At 41.8% G+C, this 20503-nt stretch overlaps 1 protein-coding gene across 3 annotated transcripts in view; it reads left to right on the forward strand.

The window, feature by feature from the left end:
* Positions 1 to 1212: 1212 nt before the first annotated feature.
* Positions 1213 to 20503, forward strand: part of RAF1 (Raf-1 proto-oncogene, serine/threonine kinase) — a 98747-nt gene continuing 79456 nt past the window's right edge. For 2 of the 3 annotated variants that reach the window (XM_056855149.1, XM_056855174.1), the window contains exon 1: positions 1213 to 1235. The gene's annotated coding sequence lies outside the window, so the exon portion shown is untranslated. Of the gene's footprint in view, positions 1236 to 2370; positions 2442 to 20503 lie in introns of those variants that run through there. The other variant, XM_056855158.1, reaches the window with a different exon arrangement.

Raw genomic sequence — 20503 nt, forward strand, 5'->3', positions numbered from 1 at the left:
CCTAAACTTGATTTAATAGATTTTTTTAGAAAGATCAACCTTAAAGCCCATTTGGTCACCGTGTGGATGGGAAGGTGCAAATTTCCACATCTGGCACTATTTCCTACCATGCCTGCCATTTCCCCATCACCACTGGTAGGCTTTCCCTTTCACATTACTAGGAGGTACATAGCTATAGTGTCATTATACTATAGCGATACCTATTTCTGAATTTTTTAAAGGTTTGCAAAAAGCCCTCCAGCTATGAGGGAGGGAGAAATGGTGGGCATGAGAGGATGCCACAGACAATCCCTCCACGTGGAGCTTCTGCAGTGGCAATAAGAGCACAATGAGGAACTGTCCCTGTGTGGAAGCAACCTTAGTACCAGGTACCTTAGTACCTTTAAGGAATCTTAAACTGGCTTACAATCACCTTCCCTTCTTCTCCCCACAACAGACACCTTGTGAGGTAGGTGGGGCTGAGAGAGTTCTGAGACAACTGTGACTGCCCCAAGACCACCCAGCAGGCTTCATGTGGAGGAGTGGGGAAACAAACCCAGTTCTCCAGATTAGAGTCCGCTGCTCTTAACCACTACACCATGCTGGCTCTCAAGCAGAATACCCAGCCTTAGTCTCCCACTGCTCTGCTCAAACGTTTGCAGTGCTGTATGAAATGGCAGCTTTTGTTCAGGCTCAAAGATTCAGATTACCTGTTTGTCAAGAACTTTGATCATGATACTCCGGGGAAATGATAACTTTATGCAGACAGAATGATTTTGCAAATATAGCCTCTGTTCTAATGGAAAATAGTTTAACACCAGTTTCCCCTCCGCCAGCAACCCCAACGGTCCTTTGAGATAAGCCCCTAAAGTGTTCTCCGTGTGTCCAATATTAATGACGAGAGAATGCAGAGAGGCATTCTTGATGGCTGCTCCACTGCTGTAGAGATCTTCCAAAGCAGAGCCCTGACTCTGTTTTGGAGATGGCGCAAGACTCATTTAGTTGCTCAAATATTTCAGGCCTGCACATGGGAATAGTTATCTAAGTTAAATACTTATATTTATATATTGTACATACATTACCTTTTTAAAGACACTGCAAACCACCCAGAGCCTAAGGGACAGGGTGAGGTATAAATGTAGCCATCTTTAACTACACAGAGCAATATGGGAACAGTTGTGACTGTCAAAACAAATCTCACACATACCACTGCTAGGCAAGGAATGACAGACTACCGCCTGTGTCTGCCAGCCTCTGTAGGCATTTCTTGCTTTAGTATCAGGGATGAGTTATGGTTTGGTGGACATTTTTCTACATCAGACTACTTTTGAATGTTGCAAGGAAACGGGAACTGGAATTTGCCCCCAAATTTAGCTCTACATAGGTTTTTCTTGTTCGTTTTGGCCATTGATTGTGTGGAGAGAAGTGCTGCTGTGGTTTGTACAAACGCAGCTTTTCCTGATGGAGAGATGGCTTGAACTCCAGCTCTATCCTGATGCCGTACTATCCATGCCAACAAAAACATAGATGAAATATGCTAGCACAATCCTTTATGATATGTATCCTTCCTATCCTTTTCTAGATGTCCTTGGTTTGACTTGGAATATCTTTCTTCACCAGCCCTATTTGGTTTTTGGCGGCCTTGTAAAAATGCCTTCCTGCGGCCCAGTTAACTGCACTGCTTTTAGCAGCCTTGCCAGTATACCCTTCACCCTTGTTTGTCCCAGTCCAGCTGCTAATTGGATGGACACCAATACTCAGGCAATCTGCGTAGTTCTACTGGAAGACTTCCTCTGGTTTGCACCAAGGAGCTCTCCTTGCCCCCCCCCCCCGCACTTTGCCGGTCCCCATCCTGACCTCCCCCTTAGGCCTCCATGTAAAAGGGAGAGTTCTGACACCTTTGTTTTGGCTGGTGCCTTCAGGGTTGTGCCTTCAGCAGAGTGATGACCGAGGCTGCAATTCCTGGCACTCAGGGGCTTGGGATCCAGTTACATTTGCTGGTGTCATGCAGCCTCTGCAAGCTACTATATTAAATTGACTATCTAAAAATAAAAGAGTGAGAAAACATAAAACCAAAGAAAGAAAGCTATTTGGATTGGGGGGGGGGTTGCAAGGGAGATGGGGAGAGATATGCAGCAGCTCCAGGGAAAATGCTAATGTCTTGGATGGCATTTAAATTGATGTTGTGGATTTATTGCCTTTTTTAGTTTGTGCCACCCATGTGATCTGCTTGAATGTTTAGCTAATCTGCATGGGAATCTGGGAAAGGCAAATTGAGCTGTCAGTCTTGGGCCCTTCCTCCTCTTCTCCTGTTCAGAGTCGACATCTGCTGCACCTTGTTTTCAATTCTGCCCAGTCGCTTGGACAAGTTTGTTAGCTGTTGAAGCAAATATGATGCCATTGTGCAAAGCCTTTCCTGTTTGCTAACAATCAGAATAAACACATTTTCAAGACTCCTGCTGGTAAGTAGGCATGGACTTGTTGTGGGGGGGGAGTCAGGTGGTTTTATGTAACTCCTGGTTTTGTATAGTGCTTATGAAAAATTACTGGTACTTTTGCCTGGAACCTATCATTGCTAACTGTCAAAACCCGTGGCTAGATGGTTGTGAACGAAGCTAACTAGAAAGAGGTGGTGGAGGGAGGGACAGCCTGGGAACACATTGTGTGCCTTTGTACTCTTTTGATTGTTTCCATGCAGGGTCCAGATTACATAATTTATTTACCAATTGGAATCTTATGTCAATAAAAATAAAGATCTTGATGGGCCCTTTGGTGGAATGCTCCCTTTATCAAAGTTTCCATTAAGTAACCTCCTCTTTTGAGAGGCTTGACTACTGCACGCTGTGACCCCTCACCTGCCCATCTGGAGACCTAACTGTGTTCGCAAGGGATAGTTTGATTAATTTTTGTATTTCTAGCATCTGTTGCAATTCAGGTATAACATTTGCATTAGCAAGAATGTTCATTTGGTTTGTAAATAACTGTTTATCATATGTTATCATTTACAAATCCCCATTCTAGACAGTGCACAGTAAGTGCAATTTGTGAACACCACTGAGCACTTGCAATCTCTTGATGTGTATTTGTCAATGTACAGCGTCATATGAGCTAAGGGACCAGTTCTAAAACCTATCAAGAGGCAGGAACTAGTATATTCCAGCTTTTGCAGAGTATAGGGGGTTACCGCACTTTGTATTCCCAGCAATGTATCAAGAGTTTGAAAACGTTATAAAAAACATCGCTTTATAAGGGTTTTTGGATACCACGGCTTATAAATGGTTGGAAGACGTCTTCTTCACAGCTAAAGGGGCCAAACAAAGTGTGAACAGTATTTTTTATAACGTTTTCAGCCCCTTAATACATCGCTGGGAAAACAAGTGCGGTAACCCCTATAATTTCCCTTACCCACATATACTAAGCCCTCTGGAATTGTAAGAAAAAGTTTCCAGAACAGAAGTCAAGCCTTGAGCCATGAGACATTTTTGAAGCTGAAACAGGTATAGATCAGTGATGCAGTGCATATGTTGCATGCGGAAGAATTGCTAGTATCTTCACTAGAAAAGAATCACAAGTAGCAAGGATTGAAAAGACCAACCATCTTTACCATAGAGAGCCACTGCCAGTCAGAATACAGTAGAGAGTACTATAGGCTAGATAAGCCAGTGGTTGGTCTAGTGCCCGGGGTGTGTGTGTGCGTGTGTGTCTGATTTAGAAGTAGCAAGGATACATAGGTGAAGAACACAGCATCCTCCAGATGGCTGAGCTTTATCTCTCATAAGTAAACTGATTATCTCCCCCTCAGTGTAATCAGAGCCTGGCTGAGATACAAATCACTTTGGGGGAAAGGATAGGTAAACGCAGATGGAGGAGGGGTCCATCATCCCTCTGGCTGTTGTGATCTAATTTCTCCATGCTTTCTACACGTCTGGAGCAAATCTGGGTTTCAATACTTCGCTTTGCCGGCATCACATTTGGTTGAATTCTCACTGTACGATGGTTTCAGATTGAAAGCAGTTCCCATTGCAGAAGCCTTCATTTCCAGAGAACATTGTGTTAGCCATTCTTGTTTCTTTGAATTTCCTTGGAATCGTTCTCATGAAATGGAACTCCAGCACGATGCCTTTGTTGTTAAGGTTTGTATATTATTAGGGTAAAGATGTAATTCTCACACAAGCACAGGGAGTTTTCAGGGGATTGAAACATGTGAACGGGGCTGGGGGAGAGAACTATATTTGTTACTTGATTATATTGTCAACAAAGGAGAGAAAAAGGCCTGTGCTAGCTGGGACTTTCTTGGTAATTCATGCTAAAAACAGCTGGATCCATTGCAGCCAGGTACAAGCCATGCAATGGCGGTGCAGTCTTTTCTGGTACAGCTGAAGAACTCTTTGCAAGTTACAAGTGATTGATTGAAAGGCAGTCTGATCTAACAAAAGATTTATAATGGCTACTGGTTTGGATGGCTTTGGGGGATTAGAGTCAAAATCTTGAAAGACAGGTGCTTCTGTGGCTGTCTGGGATGAGAGCTAAATAGATCTTCCATGCTCAGAAGCACCAGATGCCCAAAGGGGCAAGTTGGGGCTCTTTAGGGCCATTTCAGATTGGGAAAACAGTGTGGGTAGGCAAAGGCTTAAGCTCCCTCTCCCTGTTCACCCTGGTCCCAACCTAAGTTGGGCCCAATGTACCAGGACCAGGGCAGAAACAAGGACACAGGAATGTGTGATTTTCTTTAATCATATCACCAGACATGCTGTAGGTGTAGGAGATAATTAAGATTAAAATTATTCTGAATGCCAGTTGCAGAGGGCAACAGCATGGGGAGGCTTTGGCTCCATGGCTCTTGATTGTGGGCCTTCTGGTTGGTAGGGTTGCCAGCTACAGGTTTGGAAATACCTGGAGATTTTTGTGGCAGAGCCTGAGGAAGGCAGGCTTTGGGAAGGGAAGGGACTTCAATGCCATAGAGTTCAATTGCCAAAGCGGCCATTTTCTCCAGGGAAACCGATCTCTATCGGCTGGAGAACGGTTGTAATAGCAGGAGATCTCCAGTTACTACCTGGAGGTTGGCAACCCTATTGGTTGGGCATTGTGGATAACAAGTGAACTCCTGGTCAGATCTAACAGGGCTTATGAGGGTATGAGAGGGGAAGGACTAGCAGTGTTAATTTTTTAAAAATGTACAAATTCTCTGCTAAAAACACAGTAACAAAAGCCATAATGCAGAGTGACATACCCTTAACCCAATGAATTTAAGTTCATGTAAGTCTGCCCTGGATTTTAAAATTTTATTTATTTACTTCATATGTAACCTGCCTTTCTCCTCACTGGGGACCTAAAGCATTTTACATCATTCTCCTTTTCTCCACTTTTCCCTCACAACTACAACTTTATGAGGTAATTTAGGCTGGGGTGTGTGTGTGTGTGTAACTGGCCCAAAGTCAGCCAGCAAGCTTCCATGGCAGAGCAGGGATTAAAACCTGGATCTCCCACATCCTAGTCTAACACTCTAACTTCCACACCACACTGGATCTCAGCAATCTCAGGATTGTGTCCTGTAATATACAAATGCATGTTGGCGTGAGTGCTGTCTGGGTAGTAAACATGTCAATTATGGGGTAAACAAAACTTTTAATATTGTCTCAACTCCAGTGTTTTAACAGACAGCCTTTGGGATCTTATAATTCCTGCTTTATTAATACTACAGCAGTAAAGTCACTTCAAATGTATTTTTTTATTCCACCTCTTAGAGCCTCACTGAAATAATTGTGCACAAAGAATTATTTGATGAAGATTTTAGATTTTCAGTGTGTTTGAAACTCCCTATTGTGAGCATTCTGAGGAACTGAGGAACTATATATTGCTTTGGGAATTGCAGGAGTTGTACTCAAGCGCTAACTTTGGTCAACTTTTTTTTCTTTTGTTGTACATTAGTGTCTGGAATCTTGATCTTAAATGTATGAGATGGCAGTAGGTTCACCATTTTTCTCCCACTGCTTGATAGATTGAATATAGGCAATAGGGGGCGGGAGTGAGAGGTTGCCTGCCATGAGCAAGCAACTGGCATGCCTAGTCAGTGAACAATCATTATCAAAAAATACAGTTACCATTAAGTCAAAACCATCAATTGGTATAGCCTAATATTTGTTATTACTGGTGTGACCCTGCTTCATCCTGGAATTGTTTCCACCTGTTGAAAAAGAAGTGGAATGGATTTAGGTTAAAAAAAGAAAGGAAGAAGCGAGATGGTCTCTCATCCCACCTCAAGCACTGCATGTTCATCAGGAACAGATTAAAAGATGTGTAGTTTTTGTTTTGTTTTTCCCCTCTCATGTTGTACTACCTATATGCTACATAAGGCACTGCTCATTTGAAAACATCTGCCTGTGAAAATTGTGCCCCCACATGAAAACTCCCCACCTCACAAAAAAGCTTTATATTATATCTTCCTTTATAATGCAGCAAATTATGATGAGGGCTGATTTTTGATGGTGGGGGGGAGTAGAGGTAGTTCAGTACCTCAATTGGTCGATTCCCTACTGTCTAGGAATAGCAACTAATTTACATGAGATTGTCAAATACACAAGGGCATAATTTCTCAGTGTAAATTTGCTCTTCCCTTTGCTCTTCCAGTGTTTGCTCTTCTTATTGATCATTGCTGAGGAAATCACTTTAAATTCCATACTGTATCCCTTAAACATCTGCAGCTAATTTTTAACTGTATGAAATCTTATTTATAGTCCACCTATCTCATTGAGTTAAGGCAGATTACATAATTAAAAAAAACATGCCCCTTTAGAGAAACAAGGATTTCCATTCACAGTACATTTATGGGCAGCCGTTTTACTTGTCCTTATATCCAGATTCTCCTATGACCTGAATAGCCTCACTTCAACCTCAATTTGAAGCCTAGTTACAGCCCTCTCTCATAGTCATTTTTAGGTGATGTCAACTCCCAGTCGAGTCAGCTCTGGTAGGTTAGGAATTCCTTGGGTGTATCATCTCTTCATTTAGCTGGGGGCACGTGAGAGAAAAAAGTATAGGTTAGCGGAGGAGTTCAAAAGGGGGAAAAATGCAACATAATTGGATCAGCTCATTATGATCAGTAGCACTGGAACCAGCTGAACAGCATTCTGGGAATTTGGGTTACTGTCCAAATTCCATAAGAGAAGAAAGGACAGGCGGTGAGGACTGAAACACGTTCCGTGCAAAGCTTTGCATCTGAAATGATAGAGACCGTTTTTTATGTTTAAATGAGGAGACAGAGGATGGGTTACCACTGCTTGTGGAGAAAGCAAAATGCAACCTGGCCTCATCTTGCTTCAGTCAGCGTAAACTGTGGGTTTTTGGGAAAGCAGCTGTAAAACTGAGACATGGTAGATTACGAGGTAGATCCAGGTTACTTGTAGTGGCAAGGTTTTTGCAGCTGTCGATGGTTTTATGGAATGTGTGTGTGTGTGCGGTTTACTTTGAAAATTAGGGTACATGGTAGTTATGGACATGAAAGCTGCCTGTTATGTGGCAGACAATCTAATATGACTAAAAACTGCTCAGGAACGGGACAAAGTTGTTCTAGTTTAAAGTTGCGGTATTCCAGACTTCTCAGTCTGAAGAATAGTTACTGTGCATTCATCTTCAGTTTTGTATACTCTGGGTGATTTCCAATAAAAATAATCCAAGAGAACAAGATAGAAACCAACTTTAAAGAGCAGTTTAAATATACAACTCCCCCCTCCCCCCCCCAGACAGTTCTGCTCCCTTGATCATGCATAAAGACTTTTTCCTCATATGGAGACACAGTAAGGTAAGGTTGCCAGGAACTGGGAAATTCCTGGAGATTTGGAGGTATAGCCCGGAGAAGGACCTGAGCACAGAATAATGCCATATAGTCCACCCTCCAAAGCAGCCATTTTCTCCTGGGGAACTAGGGTTGCCAGGTCCCTCTTCACCACCAGCAGGATGTTTTGGTGGTGGGGCCTGAGGAGGGAAGGGTTTGGGGAGAGGCTTCAATGCCATAGAGTCCAATTGTCAAAGCAGCCATTTTCTTCAGATGAACTGATCTCTATCGGCTGGAGATCAGTTGAAATAACAGGAGATCTCCAGTTAGTACCTGGAGATTGGCAACCCTAATTGACAGGCCTCTCTGACTGCAGCCAGGCTGGGAGGTGAGCGGGGTAGGGGTGGGGGTGGGAGATTGAATCCCCCTCTGCGGGTTTCATGGGCCTCCCCCTCCAGCCTTGGGCAAGCCATTCCAGGCAAGCCAGCGAGCGGCTGGGGGGAGGAGGCCTGGAGCCACGTTGGGGGGGAGGGATTCCACCCCCCCAGTGAGGGGGAGATGGGATTCTTCCCCCACAAGTTTCACAAAAAGTGTTTTGAAAAGTTTTATCTGTTGCATTTGTCTGTTGTTACAATCATAAAACCTGGGATGGAGTTAGTCATCTTATTGAAAATGCTTAAGTGAATTGAAGGACTTTAACCTGCAAATGAGGTGAAGTAAATTAGTATATGTAACTTTAGGCTGAAAGGGATCCCACATTCATAAATGAAGATTCTTTTTCTCCAAGACTGTTCTTAAACAGAGGTTATGGAATGGAGCCTTTTGCAAATCACCACCCCTTCTCACACTATCCCCTCTTCCACCAATGCAGGATTGCCATGCCAGCTGATCAGAAATAACACAGCTAGAAATGCTTTTGTGTTCTGACATTGAAATCCTAAGGAAAGTTACTCCAGTCTAAGCCCATTGAAATGAATGGCTTAGGAGTAACTCTCTTTAGGATTGCACTGTTAAGGATAGTTTGAGCTGCAAATAGAAAGAAGTGAAGGGTTTCACAGTAGGGAGATAAATGTTAAGATCTATTATATCTGCAGTTCACACTAAAGGAACAGCTACTAAGTAGGGTTGCCAGTAGACTTGGGCATGGGAGGTTTTATTTTTCCTCTTTTTGTTATTAATTCCAAAATTCATTATTGGGTTGTTTCATGTGGTTTTTTTGTTGTATTTTTTTTGTTATTGTTGTTTCATTTTCATAATTATATTTTATTATTTCCCATTGGTTTCAATGGAAGACACACACATACTCCGCAGCTTTTCTCAGGTCTTTGCTTTCAGGGTTTTCCATCTGAATTGGATGGAACGCAGAAGGGTTGTAGTGTTCCCTGAGGACACCCACAGTTTCGGACTGATAGAATAAAGGCAGTGAAAGTCATTCACGTTTAACATTAAAGTCTGTGAGGAAATTGACAGGAATGATTCCAAACAGAAACACAGACAGCACTACAGCCATTTAGCTTGAGGGACAGTGGCACAAGGAAGAGGTAAACTGATCAGGCAAGGGTATTTGGTGGGACAAGGAGGGTAAATAAGGCATCTGGGCAGGCAGGGAGCAGCAGGAGGACCTTGCACTAATTTGCTTGGACAGGGCATAAGGTTTGGAGAACAGCAGGCAAGCAGGGGAGTGCAGACTGCATGGGGAAATTTGGCACAGCAGGGCAGGCATTGGGAGGACAGCAGAAGACAAAGCGGCATCTCATATCCTTCAGGACTGGAATGCCTCAAACAAACATGAAATCTCAGAGGCTACAGTTTGCAGTCAATCAAAAAAAGCCCAGAGCCTCTCTCCCCATTCCCCCAACTCTGTGCTGTCTCTAAGCCTTTTATTAGGAAGATGCTGGCTGCCTTGAAAAAGTGTAACAAACAGAGGCAGAGACTGCAATAATGAAAGAAACCAGAACAAAATGAAATAAAATCAATTTTATTTTTGCTATAGGATGTTTAGATGGAGAATTTGTTTTATTTCTGTAATTATGACAATTAATAATAAAAGAAACTTACAAGTCTACTTGTTAGTAGCCCACTGGTAGTGGAAGACATGCCATGCCTTTCTGTCATTGACTGCTTCCACTCAGTTGGGTACCGGGAGGAAATTCCCTGGCAAAATTGGGTGGGCCTGATTGGTGGCCCTGGTAGAATGACACTGCTTCCAGTGCAACCCAGGAATGGCATCATCATGATGGATGATGCTGTAGCAGTCACTCAAAACTCTATGGTTAAACCAGTGTTTTGGACAAATGCTAGTGTGTCAACCTCCAGTATGATGGTGTCACTTCCAGATCATGCTGGATGTGATGTCATTATGCTGGGATGCTGATCACCTCTCCAGCCTGCCTCTCCCATCACCAGGCTGGCAATTCTGCTACTAAGGGCTGTTGAATGGCTGCCTATGCTAACTCTATGGCTTGAGTTCCCTAAATTTATTTATTTATTTTATTTATTTAAACCATTTTAATGCTATATTTCCAATTATGTATATTATATATAAGAACATAAGAAAGACCATGCTGGATCAGACCAAGGCCCATCAAGTCCAGCAGTCTGTTCACACAGTGGCCAGCCAGGTGCCTTTAGGAAGCCCACAACCAAGATGAAGGCAGCAGCATTGTCCTGCTTGTGTTCCAAAGCACCTAATATAATAGGCATCCTCCTCTGATCCTGGAGAGAATAAGTATGCATCATAACTAGTATCCATTTTTTCTAGTAACTATGAATATCCCTCCCCTCTTCAAGCCTTCCAAGTTGGCAGCAGTAAGGTCTGAATTGCAATGAAACAATATGAAACAATAAAAACAATTCAGCTGTTGGAGAAATAAGTTAATGCAGATGCAAAAAACCATTTCCAACATGTGCCTTTTATGTTGTGGCCCCCACTTTATGAAATGGCCTGCCTGTGAAAGTCAGGAAAAATCCCACTTTCTACAAACTATGCAAAACTGAATTATTCCAGAGGGCTTTTCTATACAGGCAATAGAGTTGCACTGTACTAAATGATTCACAAAGTTATTTGGAAAAATTATTAGAAACTTTGGTCTACACTATTGTGTATAACTTGGTGGATCGTACTATGGAATTGTGCATCATTTAATGTGCCATGTTAACACTGTGCTTTGCTTCAGTTCTCTTTTTAGACTCCTGGTTGGTTCTACAACCCTAATCCTATTGCGTTGTTTATTGAATGCCTCATCCATTGATTGTATTGACTCTGTATATTCTGCCTTGAGTCCAAGTAAGAAAGGTGGACTATAAATAACTTAAATAAATACATAAAAATAAAGAGTAACGCAGAAGATGGCCACAGCCCATCTGGCTACCAGGATTCATGCCATGGTGATATCAAAACTATGGTATTCTTATGCACTGCATAGGTCTCCCCTTGAAGTCAACTCAGAGACTCCAGTTGCTGCAGAACACTGCAGCTCAGTTCTTATCAGGAGCTAGGCAGAGCATGCATATTACTCCCATTCTGCAGTCACTGCATTGGCTGCCCATCAGTTACTAGGCTTGAATGAAAGTACTGGTTATCACATACAAAGTCCTTCGTGACCTTGGTCCCTCACTACCACTCTATGCTCTGCCACAACAGCTTCGCTCATTGGAGCAGGGCTTCCTGCAGGTGCCACCCTGCAAACAGGCAAAATCAACAACTGCATGTATACCAGCATTCTCCATTGAGGCCTCCACCTCGTGGAATGGCTTGCCTGATGGGGTGAAGAAGGCTCCCACCCACCTGGCTTTTCACAAACTGTGAAAAACGGAATTATTCAGGAGGACTTTTTTACACAGGTAATTGGGACTGTACTGTAATGAAATGTTTCAGAAAGGTGCTTTGATAAAGGTATGGAGAATGTGGACTATATTACTGTGTATAGTACGCACTGTCTGTTGCGGTAAGTATGATTCCCGCTATGTAATTTCTGCATCATTTAACGTCATCTTCATGCTTAAGCCTTGTGTTAGCTATATTTTCAGATTTGTGCTTAGTTTCAGATTTCTGCAATTCAAACCTTACTGCTATTTATTGGCTGTCCCATCCTGTTGACTGTGTTTGACTTACTCTGTGCAATCTGCCTTCAGTTTCAGTGAGAAAGGCAACTATAAATAATGTCAATAAATAAACACATATACATAAACTGGTAGGAGGGTCAAGGAGGGTCAGTGAGGGAACACCAAACAAAACAGGCAAGTCTTCACCTGCTGGTGGAAGACAGATATACAGAGGGACAAACAAATCTTCCTGGGGAGGGAATTCCATGATTAACACCGCCCGCACTGCTGTTGTTAAATTCCCTCCCAGTTTTGGTCTGTTCCGTGCCTCAAAAGCATCTCCTTTAAACACTGCATCTATTTTTCACAGCCTTTTCTGATTATTTTTCCCTATTGTTATTTCCTCAGTTGGAGAGAGATTGACCATAAATAAATTTGTATTTTCTGTCGACTATTTTCCTTGATCTCTTCATTGTGCCCTTTGACCCCCTTAACTCTGACCCCGTACACATAAGCTCTACCCCCCCATACCAACTGGTTCTGGCCCTGGGTGGAGCCTGCAGATTGCCAGATTTATGCGTTCCAAAAGGTTGCAACCCTAGTGGTGGAAGTGAAAGCATCCTTGTTGGTAACCTTGCCTTTTTGGTGTTGGGTAAAGATGTGTGTATTCCTCATGCTACATGTTTAGTTCTCAATGAAACTATCACAGTTTGGAGGCTTTCGGGGAGGTAAGGAATTAATAACTGGGAAATTTACCTCCAATCCCAGTGCCCTCTTCCAGAATTCTATAGACACTTAAGGATTTCAGCACAAAGGCTAAGTTCTCACAGCAGTTTTTTTGGGGGAGGGGTCGTTTAAATTTACAAAGTTATATTTTTCTGTGTACCTCTGAAGACTCTCCATATAAAGAAACCACTGCATTGTAAGTAGTGTACTCCCCTTACTACATTCAGCGTCTTCTACTTTTCTAACCCCCTGTTCAGTATGGTATGTCTAACTTTAGACTCTTACTCTAGTATGGCATATTTAACTTTAGACTCTTCCTGCAGGCAGTGATCATACTCATCAGAACATTTGATGAAAGGGAATAGAGAGGGTCTTGCTTTTAATTTACAGATTAATATTTTCCACGTGGCTATATGTAGAAATTGTGACTTTGTCTGCTTTCAGTACCATGAAGTTTGCTAATTAGAGGGAATTATTTATATGGACCAAACTAGACTAGATGTTACACACAAATGATGTGTAAATCAAATGACTGCAACAACCATGGCAAACAATTTGAAATTCTATCCCAAACGTGGATCTGTACAAGTTATTCAAACTATGTGCCTATGCCCATTTTAGTATCCATTAGTTAATTTGAGGTGCATGGTTTTAAACATTTTGGAAAGATATAAGATGAATGAATGAATGAATGAGGGGTTGTGAGTACAGAATATGGGATTTTCCCCCACTAAGATAATCACCAGAGCCCTTTTTTCACTGAGATAATCACCAGAGCCTTTGGTGGTAGCTAACAGTAAATGATAGGATTACTTTATAGGGTTGCCAAATCCAGGTTGGAAAATTCCTGCAGATTTGAAGGTGGAGCCTGGGAAAGGCTTGTTTGGGGAGGAGAGGGACCTCAACAGTTTATGATGTCATATCCAGCCTCCAACCATTTTCTCCAGGGGAACGGATCTCTGTAGTCTGGAGATCAGTTGTAATTCCAGGAGGTTGGCAACCTTATTACTTTAGGTACAAACTAGATATGCACCTTGGTAATTGTTTTTAGGTGGGAACCAGAATGGTATTTAATCTCCTTCAGAAGTCATGATTTGTCAGGCCTCAGTAAGTTGATGCGTTCCTGGCAATAACTTTCCTCCAGACGATGCAGCGAGTTAAAAGTTTATTTCAGAAGAACAGCGATTTCAGCAGGTCAAAGACTTAGGGCTAGCATACAGGTACGGGGAATATTGAAACATATATAGGGTGGATACAATGGGGTTGATTGGATTATTGGAAATAAAGACACAACTACCGGTAAAGACATGAGCAAAAGTATTCAGAGTAAAACGTGTGCGTTAAGTGGCTGATCTTCCTGGGCTTCCAGTATTGTTTTGCAGGACCCGGTATCAGATCAGCCATTACCGGGGCGGGTCTCCATTGAGCTGCAGATCTTGGGCAGGAGACCAGGTGCAAACGGGGAGGGACGGCGTGCAAAAGGACCCCATTTTGTCCGTGGGGGAAACCATCTTGTTTCTACCCGGGGCTGGCGGAGAGCCTATCTGACATGATTAGTCATACACTGACTGAAGTTACCAAATTTGTTTACTGCTGTTTTCACATGCAGAACTGATTAGTCTAATGTTGTTTTCTGGGTGTAATTATTTTCAGACAAGTTATAGAAGAAGCATTTGTATATTTGTTTCTGATGAAACAATGAGATTATCTGTGTAAACTGCATTCATTACAAGTGATTCAGATTGCTCATGAATTTACTGTCGCTCACAGATGCAATACTGAGATAACTTGCTTTGGACTATGTTTTACATAAATAATGAAAGTTCTCTTGCATTGTTACTTGGATAGATCTGCTGTGGTACACCACTACAATGAATGGGGCATATACTTGGCTTATACTGGTCAGTGAAAACTAAATGCTAGGGCCAGGAGCCATTTCAGACCAAAATTACTGGGCCATCAACTGAGGTAGAAGGATCTGCTCTTACTGTCCTGTTTAGTGATCCCTTTCCTTTTCCTGCTCCTGCTCCTCTTCCCTACACCCCCAGTCAACCCAGGCAGTGGCTTGACTGATAGTTGGGCTGAAGGATGAGGGTGAAAATCATTCCAGTTCATAGCAGCAAAGAATCAGCTCCATTCCCTGATATGCAACAATAAGCATGTTCTCTTTTTATCATTCATGGCCTGCTAAGCAACTGTGAGATTTTCCCCGATAGGCCTCCCCCCTCCCTTTAAATCCAACTACTAATCAGTGGGAAGATCCTGTTTGCAGAGAGAGTGGGATGCTTTTCAAGTTAATCCAAAAGGTTTTTTTTTTAAATCTTGCAGCCTTTTTAGACATAAAATTTCAGCGTATTGCTCAGCTAAATGTAGATGTCATGTATTGATATTTTTTAAAAGACTACATGCACTTTAATTGTTTTCAAACTGTGAAAAAATTACATTGTCAGTGAGATGGAGGTGTGCCCCCAAATCATCATCCAGCCCCCTGGCCTCACAGGGTCCTGAAAAGGAGAGGAGTGAGTTACAGGTGATTGTAAGCTGGTTTGAGTCTCCCTTAAGTGGTAGAGATTGGCTGTTACCGCACTAGGTATTCCCAGCAATGTATCAAGAGTTTGGAAATGTTATAAAAAACGTCACTTTAAAAGGGTTTTTGGATGCCACGGCTAAAAAATTGTTGGAAGATGTCTTCACAGCTAAAGGGGCCAAACAAAGTGCAAACAGTATTTTTTATAACATTTTGAAACTCTTAATACATCGCTGGGAATACGTAATGCGGTAACAGCCAAAGTCAGCATATAAAAGCCAACTCTTCTTCTTTCTCTCTCTGTCTCTCTCTCTCTTTCACACACACACTTTGGATTTTTTACTGTGTGAAACAAAATAACCATTTCTGCTGGCTCACAGGAAACTATCCTTCATATCTGAGGTAGTGACCCAACTCTTGAAAAAAACCAGCATTTGTATTTGTTTTGTTACTATAGCACATGTCCATACTTCTCAGTTTTGAAACTAATTCACATTATCTTGATGAGGCCAAAGGATCTCTAGCAATCCAGAATTAGAACATTACAGAAATGTAGATTTTTACACTCAAAGATCATTTAATGCCTTCGCATCCATCAGCTTGTATCTAACTGGATTCATTTTCCTGTGTGTATAATCAGCTGGGTGCTACAGTTTCAAAACAATGAACACACGTAGCATGTGTGTTCTCCCAGCATATGAAACAGAACACTAATTTCTATTTGAAGTTTCATGCAGGAGGAAAATAGAATTATTCCAGAATTCCACAGCACTCACAGTGCAATCCTATGCAGAATCATTACATTGAAGTTAATGGGTTTATAATGGTGTAACTCTGCTTTGGACAGTTCAGTTAATTAATCAGGATTTTCTTCCCGCTCTTTTCAAATGGACTGTGCTTGACCCTTTTGTGTCTTCTTGGACAAAGACAGTAGACAAAAGACTTTCAAGTTTACCGATTTCCTATCCAAGTTTTCCCTTAGGCCTCCCTTTAGTAAGGAATAAGAGACTCACAACAGATTTAGTACAAAGGGACCATCTTGAACTAAGTGGTGATGCCAAAAAGAAATGTGCACCTTCCTTCTGGGGACAGAGCCCCCAATCTTTTCCAGTGCTCCCAGATTATCTTTAATTTTTAACCATTCCAATCTTTTGAAGACTTTTATTCTTGGCCAGACATAATGCTTTACCCCTCAATGAATTATTTGGCAGATTCTTAAATACCCCAATCGGAGAGTCTGCCGGTGTAAAAAGGCAAAGACAGAAAACTTACCCCTTTTTTTTTTATTCAGTTGTGATTTATATTTTTCTATAAGATCTTCTTTTATTACTCCATTGATTTCACACTTTCCTGTATGTTCTTACGACTGCCACTTAATCTATTTGCTGTCTGGTAAAGATAAGGCTGTTACTCTATCCATAGTTTATTATATAATGGCCACTTTGAAGATACACCAAAAGTTTTAATCAAGTTATGCATAAATACTCATTTGCACACAGGCACTCTTTTTGCACTGTGTGTGTGTGTGTTAACTGCCGTCAAGTCACTTCTGACTCATGGCGACCCTTTTTTCACTAGAACTGGTTAATTAATCACTCTTTTTTTAAAAAAGAAAGGTAACAAGCACAACAAATTAAGACTCCCTTGCCAGCATTTATTACACAAGCCTTGGGGATGACGTGAATCAGATTCTGATTGGACATGCTAGGACTCACATGCACAAGACAGAGGACTCCTTCCTCTGTGATTCCATACTTACTCCTGGCCCCAAGCGAGTGTGGGGCCATTGGGAACGTTGGAGCACATATGGTGTAACACACGCTGAAACTATCTGCTTTTTACAATCCAATCCTATGCATCTTCCCTTGGGAGCAAGTTCCAATGAACTGAATGGGATTTGCTCACAAGTAAATATGTATAAGGAGCCCCGTGGCGCAGAGTGTTAAGCTGCAGTACTGCAATCAAAAGCTCTGCTCACGACCTGAGTTCGATCCCGACGGAAGTCGGTTTCAGGTAGTCAGCTCAAGGTCGACTCAGCCTTCCATCCTTCCGAGGTCGGTCAAATGAGTACCCAGCTTGCTGGGGGTAAAGGGAAGATGACTGGGGAAGGCACTGGCAAACCACCCCGCAAACAAAGTCTGCCTAGAAAACGTCGGGATGTGACGTCTCCCCATGGGTCAGGAATGACCCGGTGCTTGCACAGGGGACCTTTACCTTTAAATATGTATAGACCTGCAGATTCTATGGTACCTTCTCTCCTTGCTTCCTCTTTAGCATTAGTATGTGTGTGTGTGTGAAGTGCCATCAAGTCCCAGCTGACTTATGGCAACCCTGTAGGGTTTTCAAGGTAAGGGACATTCAGAGGTGCTTTGCCATTGCCTGCCTCTGCGTCACAACCCTGATATTCCTTGGAGGTTGCCCATCCAAGTACTAACCAGGGCTGGCCCTGCTTAGCTTCTGAGATCTAACAAGATCAAGCTAGCCTGGGCCATACAGGTCAGGGCCTTTAGAAGATGCTGTTTGGACATGCCCTGTAGTAGACCTGTGTACACTCCATCATATAGCTCCTCCCCCATCCAAAATGAATCTGAGGGGTATCTAGCTGAGAGACCTTTTTTTAAAAAAAAAAGTTGAGCCACATCTCCATTTCTTCATTTCTTTAACTTGTGTTGTTTGTTAACAACCATGTGGAGCCACAATAGACGTGACTCTTACTGGAAGAGCAAACTACTTCAGGGAATTCAAACCAGTCAATAAAAATGTCTGACCAAATTAAAAGAAAAAAAAGTGCATCCAACTAAAGTCAAAAGATGAACCATCATAAATCTCACAGAATGCAGTTTCCCAACAAAGACAACTCATTCAAACTCACCCTAATAAACAGTGGAAGATCAACTACAGCATTTTACAAGATAAAATGCAAGATCAAATACCAAATCTCTCACTGGTGAACGTCACAGGCTGGCTTTGGAAAAGTTCTAAGAGTTCAGGGAAGGTGGCACAATAGAAGCTTGGAAGGACGCATGCAAAGCAGATGCGAATGACTGATGGGAGGTGAAAGGAGAAAAATTTTTCATGGCAAGCTACAGAGGAGAAAATAACTTTATAGTTTGGGTTCTTGCCTATCGTAGATAACCTGTTTGCTTTTCACATTAGTGGCACATTCAAATAGAATGTTTAATCATCTCCTTAAATCACAAAGAAAGCCAGCTGATGCATGTTCATACACAAGGTGGTACAATAACTCAACCTTTTAAAAAAGTCTGAAATTGGTTCTAAACTTATTTTTTAATGTGAAAGGAAGACTAGTTTTTTTCTGCCATTTGATCCATCAAGAAATACTGGGGGTTGACTTAAATTCACATACAAGTGACAGTTGTGTACAGTCATGAAAACCATTTTATACATAACCTTTGTTTTAAGGGGATAATCTGACATCCAGGATCATCTTCTGTTTGGATAAATTCAGATAGTTTCTCTAATGGTCCGAGCCTTTCGTTTTCAATAGCTTCCAGGTGCCACTATTGACAGGGCTGCCAGTGGCTTTTGGGCTCCGCTGCCACAGCAGCAAAACAGCTGCACTCCCCTCACCTGCATAGAGAACATTTTTTAAAAATTGGGGGTATTTAAACGAGCATACGAGAGAATTTCAGAAGAAAATCAGTTTGTGTTTCATAGATTACAGCAAAGCCTTTGACTGTTTGGATCATGAAAAGCTATGGCTGGTTTTAAAGGAAATGGGTGTGCCACTACATCTGATCATTTTGATGCGCAACCTGTACTCTGGACAAGAGGCCACAGTTAGAACAGAATATGGAGAAACGGAATGGTTTCCAATTGGCAAAGGTGTCAGACAAGGATGTATTTTATCTCCCTATCTCTTCAATCTATATGCAAAACATATAATTAGGAAAGCTGGATTAGATTTAGATGAAGGTGGAGTGAAAATTGGAGGGAGGAACATTAATAATTTGAGATATGCTGATGACACTACATTATTGGCAGAAAATAGTGAAGATTTGAAACGACTACTGCTGAAAGTTAGAAAGTGCCAAAGCAGGACTACAGCTGAACATCAAGAAAACAAAAGTAATGACTACAGGAGAATTACACAACTTTAAGGTTGACAATGAGGAAATTGAAATTGTTGAAGACTTTCTATTTCTTGGCTCCACCATCAACCAAAAGGGAGACTGCAGCCAAGAAATCAGAAGGAGATTGAGACTAGGAAGGGCAGCCATGAAGGAGCTAGAAAATATTTTGAAGTGTAAGGATGTGTCACTGGCCACCAAGACTAGATTAATTCATGCCATCATATTCCCTATTACTATGTATGGGTGTGAAAGCTGGACAGTGAAGAAAGCTGATAGGAAGAAAATAGATTCCTTTGAAATGTAGTGTTGGAGGAGAGTGTTATGGATATCGTGGACTGACAAAAAAACAAATCAGTGGATTATAGATCAAATCAAGCCTTAACTGACCCTAGAAGCTAAAATGACTAAACTGAAGCTATTGTATTTTGGTCACGTCATGAGACGACAAGAATCACTGGAAAAGACAGTCATGCTAGGAAAAGTTGAGGGCAGCAGGAAAAGAGGAAGACCCAACAAGAGATGGATTGACTCAATAAAGGACGCCACAGCCTTCGATTTGCAAGATTTGAGCAAGGCTGTCAAAGATAGGACATTTTGGAGGTCTTTCATTCATAGGGTCGCCATGAGTCGGAAGTGACTTGACGGCACTTAACACACACACACATTTTTTTTAATTCAGATTTTTCTGCAGACTTGGGGGGGGGGTAAACTGCCATGCTGCTGCTATGCTGAGGTGCTAGCTCAGAATATTGGACTTGGTGTTCACATGTAATGTTGAAAAGAATAGTATTTTTATTGACCCACTCAAGATATTTTAATTTACATGGAGGCAACATTTTATGAGGGTCATCATCTGAAAACATCACATACAGTGTAAAATAGTACCACCAAGAACTTAATGCTACCATTTTGTTCTACCATTTCATTCTGAATATTATATAGAATGGCTCCCCGTAACAGCCATATGGGGGCACAGTATTTTAAATTGCTGTTGATAAAGACTGATGGTAATTATAAAAAGCCTGAACCAGATCACAATGGTAGTAACGTGCACTATTTTTTTTTCTCCCAGTCCACCTAATCCTAGGTTAACAGGATCGCCCATGTTTTGTACAGAGCCCACATTACAGTAGCAGGCATCCAGATTACAGTTATTAGTAGTTTGTTGACCCTTAATATTTACTGTTCCATGCCATGTCTCAGCAGTGGCATAGTTTGGCTTTGTCACAAATTCTTCCCGGAGTTCACGAGTGCAAAACAAACATCTCCGCACTTTCCTTGCAAAATTCTTCACTTCCTACAATAACACACACATAGAAAGCAGGTTGTTTTTTTTAATGACTTGTACAGATTTTCCATTCA

The sequence above is a fragment of the Euleptes europaea genome, chromosome 1 (assembly GCF_029931775.1).
Source record: "Euleptes europaea isolate rEulEur1 chromosome 1, rEulEur1.hap1, whole genome shotgun sequence".
Taxonomy (NCBI): domain Eukaryota; kingdom Metazoa; phylum Chordata; class Lepidosauria; order Squamata; family Sphaerodactylidae; genus Euleptes; species Euleptes europaea.